Here is a 12,305-nt window from a genome sequence, read left to right on the forward strand (position 1 = left end):
CTGTGTGCCGGGCACCTTGCCGAGCGCCCAGATTCGAGTGGTGCACTTCTTGATTTACTTCTGACAATCTGTAATTCCAGGGCTGCCAGGCTTCAGCCATCTCTGAGGACTGACTGGATAGGTATTTGGGGCGAGGGGGTGGGGGTGGGGATACAATCTGTTGTGAACGCCAGGGGCCTGTTAGCTACTGTCTTGAAGTTCAAAGTGCCCAGTGGATATGTGTGGCACATCTCTGGCCTCCCTCCCAGCTCTGTGATCTGGACCCAAACCAAGGGTTGTTTAGGTATCAGGGTTGATGTAGGGTTGATGGCACAGGGCCCCAGTATTTTTCAAGAATTTTAGGTGTATTCATTTTCCAAATTGCTGTGATTCAAATTATCACAAATTTAGTGGCTTAAAACAACATACATTATCTGAGGTTCAGGTCAGGAGCCCCAGCCCTATCAGCTGAATCTTTTGCTCCAGGTCTAAGAAGGCTATAATCAAGGTTATCAGCAAGGCTGCATCCTCACCCAGAGACTCAACTGGGGAAGAATCCACATGCAAGCGCCTTCAGGTTTTCTTGGCAGAACTTATTTCCTTTGGACTGTATGGCTCAAGGCCTGGGGTTTTTGCTGGCTGTCAGCTGGTTCCAGAGGCATCCGCAGCTCCTGGGGGTTATGTCTTGTGGGCTTCTACAACATGGCTGTTTACTCACTCCATCAGGCCCACAAGGAGAGTCTCTAGCTCCAGTGTGCTAAGACAGAGTTTCACATAATGTAACTTACCATGTATGTAGTGGGAGAGATATCCCATCACTTTTGCCATGTTCTATAGGCTAGAAGAAAGTCAGAGGTCCCACTTGAAATCAAAATGAGGATCACATTTTTATGTGAAAACCAGGAGGCAGGAGTCACTGGGTGTTACCTTAGGTTCTGTCCACCGCACTGAGGTTACTGGAAAACCTAAGGAAAAGTATAGGAAAAGAGAGAGCTAGAAACTAGGAGAGAGTAAGAAACAAAAATCAAAATACACAATGCAGGGAGGCCTGGGTGGCTCAGTCCATTGAGCATCTGATTCTTGGTTTCAGCTTAGGTCAGGATCTCAGGGTCATGAGATCAAGCTCCAGGTCAGGCTCCAAGCTCAGCATGGAGTCTGCTTGGGATTCTTTCTTCTCCTCTGCGCCTCCCCACTGTGTGCACTCTCTCTTGCTCTCTAAGATTAATCAATCTTTAAAAAAATACATAATGCACCTCAGTGGGAAAAAAATAACATAATACAGAGGGATAGAAAGGTAACAACAGTGACCTCAAGGATCACTAATTGTTACACATGCCAGAAGCTGCCTAGCCATGCCCTTGATGCCAAAGATTCGGGGTTTGATGAGCCCCACTTTGGAGTGCACACCTACACATGCTCTCTCTCAAATAAATCTTTAAAAATAAATAAATAAATAAAAAGCAAAACTAAAATGCCAACAACAGACACAGCATTCCATTTGACTACCTCCTCACTCTAGCGTCAGGTTTATCTTTTTCTCATTTAAATAGTAGCTGCAACTTCCATGTCACCTATTCATTTCTTTTAACAATTTAACCTCTGTCTACATCACTCCCCTAAAACTTCTATCTTGGGGCACCTGGCTGGTTCAGTCGGAAGAGCATGCAACTCTTGGTCTTAGGGTTGTAACTTCAAGCCCCACATTGGGTATAAAGATTACTTAAAAATAAAATCTTAAAAAAAACCTAAAACCTTTCTATCTTAAATGTCACTAGTGACCCATCTAGTCTGACATAAACTACTCATTCTCACCAACACCCACAGTTCCCAGAGAAGAGAGAAGAGAGGCTTCTGAATAGGTGTGACCAAATGACTGAATTCTGGCTAATGGGATGTGAGTGGAAGTGACGAGCCAGCTCATAAAACTTCCAGGGGCTGATCTTTGCTCCATTTGCCATCTGCTCAAAGAATGGAGGAGACTGAGAGTCAAACCAGATGTGCCCATTCCAAGTTTCAGGTCCCACTCCTTCTCAATCACCAGAAATACTTAACAAGACTGAATTCAACTGTTGTAATTCAGCAACATGCATAGTATTTTATTTGTAGCAAATAAGTCTGAGGGCTAGAAGAAATAAGAGATCCTGAAAGCTCTATGACTATCTGACCATGACTTAGGCTGAGAGTTTAAAGACCCAAGCAAGCTTGTCATTTTTGTGCAAGGACTCTGATGCATTCAGAAGCATTCCTGTAATACCAGGTCCCCACAGTCATCATCACTGCCATAACAGTCAAGTGCAACAACCATTTGGGCCCTCAAGGCACTTGCTTGAATTGACACGTCATCACAAATAACCACAGGTGATGATTTGATTAATCATGATACCACAGCATGCCTTGGATTAGTTGCGTTGTGTTTCTCATTGGCAAAGATCTCAGCACATTGAAACTCAATGACACAACCAAACCAGATCCCTAGTCCCATCTTTTGAGGTGTATTTCCTGGGACCCCCTCCTAGTACCATTTTCTGTATCAGTCAGGATCCAGCCAATGAGACAGAAACCATACCAGTCACTGGACAGAGGGAATTTAATATAAAGAATAGTTGGAAGAGTTAACTAGGTACAAAGCTGTTAACTAATTGAAAAGGTAAAAAGACAACTCTGAGATATCATGGAGGCAGCAACAGCAGGAGGCATCTATAACTCATAGGGCTAGGAGGACAAAGGGAAACATTTGGAATTATGATAACTTGGACACTTAGAAGAGGGGCTCCACAGAGCTGAAACAGACCTCTTAAGTCTGGTGCTTGTGTCTTGTGTCTCTGAAAGTGGAGGAGGGACCAACAGCGCTGAGGAAGGAGTACCATCTGGCTGATGCTGGTGTCTCTGGGACACCATGATGCTAGTTCTGCAATTGTTGAAAAACTCTGCAAAGTGGATTCAGCTGCTGTTATAAGAAGGAAAGGCTGCTGCCCAGGTGAAGGAGCTTTGCTAGAGTGACCTCACAGGAAAAGGAAGCAAATAGAGGAAGGGAGCCTCTCTTCCTCCTCTGGACTTACTATCTCCCTCTAGTGGCCCTTATTGGCAGAGCCAAGCACAGAGCCCGCTGACAAAGCAGAAATGTGATTGCTGAGTCCCAGATCCAGCATCTCATAGCAGAAAGCAGAACAGTGGATTTAGAGCTGAGAGACAATAACTTAACAACTGGGATGGGTGCTTTTATAAAGCATTAGAAGAAAGAGGTGAACTTAGGTGAGAATTAGCTGGTTTTCAAGCAGAGATGGAAGGGAAATAAAGTCCAGAGATAACGGGTCTTTCAGAATCAGAAAAACTGCTCCTAGAAAACAAATAGTATAAGACTGAAAAAGGTCTTGAAAGATGTCAACACCTGTAAAGCAAATATTAGCTGAAGAGTGTGGCCTTCTCTCTTATCATTTCACATGACTTTGGTGTAGCCATCATTACATTAAGAGTGAGATGGGAGGGGAGTGCCTGGGTGGCTCATTCAGTTAAGTGTCCAACTCTTGATTTTGGCTCAGGTTGTGATCTCAGAGTTGTGAGATCAAGCCCCGGGTCAGGCTCTGCACTCAGCGCGGAGTCAGCTTGAGATTCTCTCCCTCTCTCTCTGCCTCTCCCCCCACTCACATCACTTGTGCTCTTTCAATAATTTTTTTTTTTAAAGAGTGAGGCAAGAAGTGTCAAAGCAAATAAATACATTAGCTTGATAATTCTATCTAGGAAAGAACTTGAGAGTGGTTAGTGTCACATGCATCTGGAAGCAAAAGGAGCAGAAACCTGTTGTAATAATTTTGCAGTCAGTCTGGCTAAGCCAGAATACACAAATATGTGGTCAGATATTATTCTGGATGTTTCTGTGAAGGTATTTTAAAGGTGAGATTAACATTTTTAAAAATATTTTTTAAAAGATTTTATTTAGGGATCCCTGGGTGGCGCAGCGGTTTGGCGCCTGCCTTTGGCCCAGGGCGCGATCCTGGAGACCCGGGATCGAATCCCACGTCGGGCTCCCGGTGCATGGAGCCTGCTTCTCCCTCTGCCTGTGTCTCTGCCTCTCTCTCTATCTCTCTATGACTATCATAAATAAATAAAAATTAAAAAAATAATAAAAGATTTTATTTATTTATTCAGGGAGAGGCAGAGACTAGGCAGAGGGAGAAGCAGGCTCCTCACAAGGAACCCGATGTGGGACTCCATCCCTAAACTGGGATTGCGCCCTGAGCCAAAGGCAGAAGCTCAACCACTGAGCCACCCAGGTGTCCCTAAAATATTTTTTAAAGTAATCTTCACACCCAACGTGGGGCTCCAACTCATGACCTCAAGGTCAAAAGTCACATGCTCCACCAACTAGACCAGCCAGGTGTCCCATAAGGTTAGACTAACATTTATTTTTTTTTTTAAGATTTTATTTATTTATTCATGAGAGACACAGAGATAGAGAGAGGCAGAGACACAGGCAGAGGGAGAAGCAGGCTCCCTGCAGGGAGCCCAATGTGGGACTCGATCCCGGGACTCCTGGATCACGCCCTGGGCCGAAGGCAGGCGCTAAACCGCTGAGCCACCCAGGCATCCCTAGACTAATATTTAAATCAGTGGACTTGGGGCAGCCTTGGTGGCCCAGTGGTTTAGTGCCACCTTCAGCCCGGGGGGTGTGATCCTGGAGAGCCGGGATCGAGTCCCACGTCAGGCTTCCCGCACAGAGCCTGCTTCTCCCTCTGCCTGTCTCTGTCTCTCTCTGTCTCTCTCTCTCTCTGTCATGAATAAATAAATAAAATCTTTAAAATAAATAAATAAATAAATCAGTAGACTTTAGTAAAGCAGGTTATTCTTCATAAAGTAGGTGGGCCTCATCTAATTAGTCAAAGGCCTTAATAGAAAAAAAAAAAAAAGATTGACTTCCCCTAAGAAAGAGGGAATTCTGCCAAGGAGGCTGCCTTCAGACTTGAATGGCCTACCAACTCCTCCATGGTGTCTAGCCACAGGCCTACCCTGCAGATTTTGGACTTGCCAGCCTCTGTAATCACGAGCCAGTTATCTCCCCTACACTATATGCACACACACACATATATAAATATACAACCTGGGCAGCCCCGGTGGCGCAGCAGTTTAGCACCACCTGCAGCCCAGGGTGTGATCCTGGAGACCCCGGATAGAGTCCCATGTCAGGCTCCCTAAATGGAGCCTGCTTCTCCCTCTGCCTGTGTCTCTGCCTCTCTTTCTCTCTGTGTCTCTATGAATATAAATAAATAAATAAACAAACAAATAAACAAACAACCCATTTGTTATGTTTCTCTAGAGAACTCTGACTTATATACCAAAAAGATTTTGGGAGGGCAGCCAGGGTGGCTCAGCAGTTTAGCGCCGCCTTTGGCCCGGGGCCTGATCCTGGAGACCCAGGATCGAGTCCCATGTCGGACTCCCTGCATGGGGCCTGCTTCTCCCTCTGCCTGTGTCTTTGCCTCTCTCTGTGTCTCTCATGATAAATAAATAAAATCTTTTTTAAAAAAAAGATTTTGAGGCAATTGTATTGCCAAAGAAACCACGAACCCAAATTTTAAAAAAGCTTTGTCAAAAATTAATTAATTAATTAATTAATTAAAAAGGCTTTGTCTGTCAAAAATTCATATGAAATCTCGAGAGATGCTGAATAGCCAAAACAATTTTGAACAAGAAGAATAAATTGAAGGTCTCATACTTAGTGATTTCAAAATGTACTGCAAAGCTATAGGAATCAAAACAGTATGGTACCAGCATAAAGATGGACATACAGACCAATGGAATAAATTAAAGAACCTAGAAATAAATCCTTGCATATATATATGGTCAGATAGTTTCAACAAAGGCTCCAAGACCAATCAATGGGGAAAAAACAGTCTTCTCAACAAATAGTGCTGGGAAAACTGGAGATCCACATGAAAAGAAGGAAATTAGATTTTTGTCTCACATCACATATAAAAATTAACCCCCAATGGATAAAAGTTCTAAACATAAGTGCTAAAATCATAAAACTCTCAGAAGAAAACAAAGAACAAAACTTCATGACCCTGGATTTGGCAATGACTCTGCAAATAATACTGAAAGCATGGGCAACAAGAGAAAAGTGGATAAATTGGACTTCATCAAAATTAAAACCTTTTGGGCATCAAATGACACTATGAATAAAGTGATAAGGCAGCCAGGCAACCTATGGAATGGGAGAAAATATTTGCAAATAATATATCTGATTAATATACAAAATATATAAAGAACTCTAGCAACTCAACAACAAAAAACAAGTGACCTGATTTAAAAATGGACAAAGAGGCCCCTGCTGCAGCGCGGAGGTGTGGAGCCAGAGGCAGGGGCACGGGCAAAGAAAAAAAAAAATGGACAAAGGAGGACAGCCCCGGTGGTGCAGCAGTTTGGCGCCGCCTGCAGCCTGGGGTATGATCCTGGAGACCTGGGATTGAGTCCCATGTCGGGCTCCCTGCATGGAGCCTGCTTCTCCCTCTGCCTGTGTCTCTGTCTCTCATGAATAAATAAATAAATAATTTTTTTTAAAAAAAATGGACAAAGGATCTCAACAAACATTTCCCCAAAGATATATATTTCATGTGCCAATAAGCAGACGAAAAGATGCTCAACATCACTTATCATTAGGGAAATACAAAATCAAAATGTCAATGACATACCACCTCACACCCACTAGGATTGCTACTATTTTTTTAATTTAATTTTTTAAAAAAAGATTTTATTTATTTATTCATGAGAGACACACACAGAGAGAGAGAGAGAGAGAGAGAGGCAGAAACAGGCCCCATGCAGGGAGCCCGACGTGGGACTCAATCCTGGGTTGTCCAGGATCAGGCCCTGGGCCAAAGGCGGTGCTAAACCACTGAGCTACCTGGGCTGCCCCATCGCTATTATCTAAAACAGAACAGGCTCAGTGGTTGAGTGCCTGTCTTTGGCTCAGGCCGTGATCCCAGAGTCCCGGGATCAAGTCCCATATTGGGCTCCCTGCATGAAGCCTGCTTCTCCCTCTGCCTATGTCTCTGTCTCTCTCTCTCTCTGTCTGTCTTATGAATAAATTTCTTTAAAATCTTTAAAAAAATAAAATGAATAATAAAAATTTTTTTTAAAGTAATAAAAAATAAATAAATAAAATAAATAAAACGAACAAAACAGGGGTGCCTGGCTGGCTCAAAGAGCATGCCACTCAATCTCAGGGTCATGAGTTCAAGTCCCATGTTGGGTGTAAAGCCTACTTTAAAAAGTAAAACAAGTGTTGGTGAGGATGTGAAGAACTTTGAATCTTTGTGCATTGCTTATGGAAATGTAAAATAGCATAGTTGCTATGGAATATAGCATGACAATTCCTCAAAAAAATTAAACACAGAATTACCATATGATCCAGCAATTCCAATTTTGGGTCTATACCCAAAAGAATTGAAAGCAGGGACTTGAACAGAAACTTGTCTACCAATGTTCACAGCAGCATCATTCATAATAGCCAAAAGGTGGAAGCAACCAAACTATCCACTGATCAATGAATGGGTAAACAAAATGTGGTATATTCATACAATGAAATATTATTCAGCCATGGAAAGAAAGGACAATTTGACACATGCTACAGTATGGATCAACCTTGAAGACATTATGTGAAGTAGAATAAGCTTGTCACCAAAGGACAAAGACTGTGATAGAGCAGTCAGATTCATAGAGACATAAAGTAGAATGATGATTGCCAGAGGCTGGGAGGGTAGGGGAAAAGGGGTGATACTGCTGAATGGGTATCAAGTTTTAGTTTGAGAAGATGAAGAAGTTTCAGAGATGGATGGTTGTGCTTGTTGCACAATAATATGAATATACTAATCCACTGAACGTTACACTTCAAAGTGATTAAAATGGTAAATTTTGTTATGTATATTTTAGTACACACACACACACACACACACACACACACACACACACAGACATGCATGGGTGCCTCTGGCTGGCTAAGATCTAAAATCACTTTTAGATCCCCTATGCTGGCACCAGCAGGAAGGGAACCGTGATCGCTGCACATTCTCCAAGGAGGTCATCCATCTCAGACGTGACCATGAAGGGATAGTCAAGAAGCCAGAGGGCTCAGCCAGGAGGCAAGGAGAAGGTTGGATAGAGGAGTCCCTTCCAGAACAAATTAAGGTCTAATCAAGGAATGCCCCCACCCTCAGCCCCAGGGAAGAGGACTTAGTCTGACCAGGGAGATTCAGAACTGCTTTGGACCAGAGACTGCTATACATCTTCAATTCTTTCCTTTCCTGGCTAGATGTCTGTATTGAGGTTATTCTTGCTATACCATTATATATTTTGTTTTTTTAGTTCATAAGGAACCATATCAGAAGCTGAGAGACATGGAGCTGAATTTAGTGACTGGATGGGATTTGAGGTTATCTCCCTTAGGAAGGGGTGTGTTCTCTCTGTGAGAAGAGCAAAAACAGGTATTTGGCTTGGAAAGACAGAGACAGACTGGAACACACAAGAAGTCTGTGTTTTCTTCTTCCTAAACCCACATCCAGACTTCATGTCCCGTCCCACTAGAGTTGCCAGATTTAGCAAATAAAAACACAGGATGCCCAGTGAAATTTGAATTTCAGATAAACAACAAAAAATTTCTTAGTATAAGTATATCCTGTGCAACATTTGGGACATAATTATACAGGAAAAAAATATGTGTTTACCCAAAATTCAAATTTCACTGAGCATCCTGTATTTCAGCTGGCAACCCTACTTCTCAGCCTCCCTTGCCGTTAGATGTGATGTGTGACTGAGGCTAGGGGCATGAAATGGGACTGATGTCCATTTCTCCCAGACCTGGCCTCTTAAAACCTCTGAAAGCAAAGGACTCGGAGCATCTAGATAGGGGAGAGTCACAAAATGGAAGAAGCCCAGGTCCCAAATGATTGGGTAGAACAGGCCTCCCTCCCCAAACCTGCACAAGCCTACGATGTAAACAAGAAAGGAACTTTTATGATGAATCCACTGAGTTTTGGAAGTTGTTTATTACAGCAGATAGTCTAACTTGAATAATATCTCTAATCCCTAAATTCAATAGCTCTTCTAATCCTTTCCTTAATAGTATATGACCCTGGTAATCATTTCTTTCTTCTTCAAACACTTTCTTCCCTGATACTATTTTTTTTCTAGTCCTTTAATGATGATGATGGTGAAAGGAGGAGAAGGAAGAGGAGGAGGAAGAAAGAGGAATAGCTACCATTCATGATGTTCTTACTGTGGGCCACGGGCTGTGCTAGTGCTTTATCTAGCGTCTCATTTAATCCTCATAACTACTTTGTGTGGTAGGTGCTATCAACCCCATTTTGGAGGTGAGAAAACAGGTTTAGAGAAGTTAAATCATTTGCCCAAGGTCTCACGAGCCTTCTCTCTCTACATTTTTCCTTTTGACGTTCCCATCCAATATCATGGCGGCTGTAATGTCTGTGTGGATGGCTCACTGACTTTTCTCTTTGTCTCCACTTCCACATTTCCTGGCTTATCAGTGTGCTGTTGGCACTGCAAACTCAGCATATTCCAACTATACAGCTACTCCTTTGTCATACTGTTCTAAATACTTTTCATTTGTGGCACCTGGGTGGCTCAGTCGGTTGAGTGTCTACCTTCAGCTCTGGTCATGATCCTGGAGTCCTGGGATGGAGCCCATGTTAGGCTCCCTGCTCAGTGGGAAGTCTGCTTCTCCCTCTCTCACTCCCGCTGCTTGCATATTCTCTGTGTACGTCTGTCAAATAAGTACGTGAAATCATTAAAAAAATAAAATACTTTTCATTTAATTTCCATGATAACCCTGAGATAATGTTATTCATATCTATGAGGTGGAGTGTTATCCACATTTCACAGATGAGTAAACTGAGGCTCAGAGATTCAGTATCTGGCTCACATTGATACATCAGTCCACAGCAGCTCTCAATGATAATACCTCAGTCCTACTCACACTGAGCTCTCCCTGTCCTGTTCTGCTGCCTGCTTCCTATACTCATTCTCTGCCCTTAACTTTCAAATCCTTTCCATCTTTTAGGGTCTAGCTCAAAGGCTATTTCCCCACCAAGTCTGTTCAGGTATTCTAAGATAGAAGGGATCTCCACCTTGTGTGAATTTACAGAGGACTTACTCTGTACTTATCTTTTCATAAGCATACAAACAAAACTTTAATTCCTTCTCATCATAAAAAGTTCAAGGAGGGAGGTACAGAGTGAGAAGTTTATGTGGCCCTTTAGTCCCCAGAGTTTACCAGTTTCTATTTTTTTTTTTCCTAAGATTTTATTTATGGGGCAGCCCGGGTGGCTCAGTGGTTTAGCACCACCTTCAGCCCAGGGCATGATCCTGGAGACCCGGAATCGAGTCCCACATCAGGCTTCCTGCATGGAGCCTGTTTCTCCCTCTGCCTGTGTCTCTGCCCGCCCCCTCTCTGTCTCTCATGAATAAATAAAATCTTTTTTAAAAAAAAAGATTTTATTTATGTATTTGAGAGAGATAGTGCACACAAGTGGGGGGCAGAGCAGGGGAGAGAAATAGACTTCCCACTGAGCAGGGAGCCAGATACATGCGGGGCTCAATCCAAGGACCCTGGGATCATGACCTGAGCCAAAGGTAGACACTTAACCAACTGAACCACCCAGGTGTCCCTGTCAGTTTCTTTTCTTTTCTTTTTTAAAGATTTGATTTACCTATTCATGAAAGACAGAGAGAGGCAGAGACACAGGCAGAGGGAGAACCAGGCTCCATGCAGGGAGCCCAATATGGGACTCGATGCAGGCATTCTGGGATCACACCCTGAACCAAAGGCAGACGCTCAAATGCTGAGCCACCCAGGTGTCCTGTCCCTATCAGTTTCTATCTTGATTAAAGTTTCTGTGTATCTGCTACTAAATCTATTAGATAATTATTTGAGGACAGGAGGTATAGAGTCATCTTTAGTTCCTAAAATAGGCATTCATAAACAATTGTTGAAGGAATTGATCAATTTCAAATCCTGTGAGCCTGCACACACTACATTTTTAGATGAAGGTGAGAAGGTCTGTTCAGGAAAAGAAGTGATTTTTTCCCCAAGGGGACTGGTAAAGACATGTCAAACACTCCCTCTCCTCCCACCTTCATTAAAGAACAAAAAAGCATCTACTTCTTAGGTGTATGAAGCGTCTGGTTTCTGTTTTAGCTGGGTCTCAGAAGGAAATGACTTTTCTCTGAAATTGTAGACGCCCAACCCAGCTGCAGCATTGTTAGGCCTCAGGGTAAACAGGAAGCTTCCTGCCTTGGGCCCTTCATGTCCCTCTCCCAGACTATTAAAGACTGTTAATAGGATGGTAAAAGGACAGCTGCTGGCCATAAAATCAGCCCATTCCTTAGATCCTTGGAGAACAGCAACTAGATCCCTCCAAGTTCAGAGAGAAAACTGTGTCTGTCTGCAAGTCACACACCAGGTTAGTCCACCTAGCTGGGGTCCTCAGTTATCTCCTCTATGTTCAACTGTAGCCATAATGGCCTTTGCAGCATACCAGTTTGGTTCCTTGGTATTAGTTGAGAAGGTGGAATTTCCATTTATAGGGTTTCTGGTCCTTGAATGTATTTGTGGGAGCAATCTGTCCTGAATATCCCCAAAAAGAGAGAAAGAGGAGAATCCATGAGAGCAAAGGATCTAGTGCTCCTATCTCTGCAATACAGAGCTGAAATAGGACCTCAAGTCTTTCTGCACACAGGGTGGAAGTCCCTGGATTTGCAGCTGTTGGTGAGGAGGGAGGGAGCAATTTCTGCCAACTGGAGGGACACTAGGGCAGGGGTTATCCTCTTTTGCCAAGAAGGGCACTCGGGTGTCTTGGCAGAAGGCAGAGGGCTGCCCCAATCTGCGTGTACATTTTCAGAAGCATTTGACTCTGGACCAAATGCTCTCAGCTGTGCTAAAGCTGGGGCAATGGATGGGAAATGCTTATTGGCCAGGCTGACTAGAGGCTCCAACAGAGGGTGTTGGGGCTCAGCCAGGAGCTTCCCTTCAGCTGGCAAGTTTAGCTTTCTGTCATGGTCAGAGGGAGTGTGTCAAAATTCCAATTCTCAGTGCTCTCCAGAAGCTATGATTACCCATCTATTTTGAAGTTTCTGCTTGTTGGAATTTTTGGCTCAAATAGGGAATGAGTGGTGATGATGCAAAGCCTCTTACCTCACTCAAAGAATGAGCAAAAAGAGCTCAGCAGGAGTCAATGCTCTTACTACCAGCACAGTGATGGGCTCATAACCAAATGGGGACCAGGAAGATAACATTTCATTCAACCTTGGACTGCGCA

This window comes from Vulpes lagopus, chromosome 8 (genome assembly GCF_018345385.1).
Source record: "Vulpes lagopus strain Blue_001 chromosome 8, ASM1834538v1, whole genome shotgun sequence".
NCBI lineage: Eukaryota > Metazoa > Chordata > Mammalia > Carnivora > Canidae > Vulpes > Vulpes lagopus.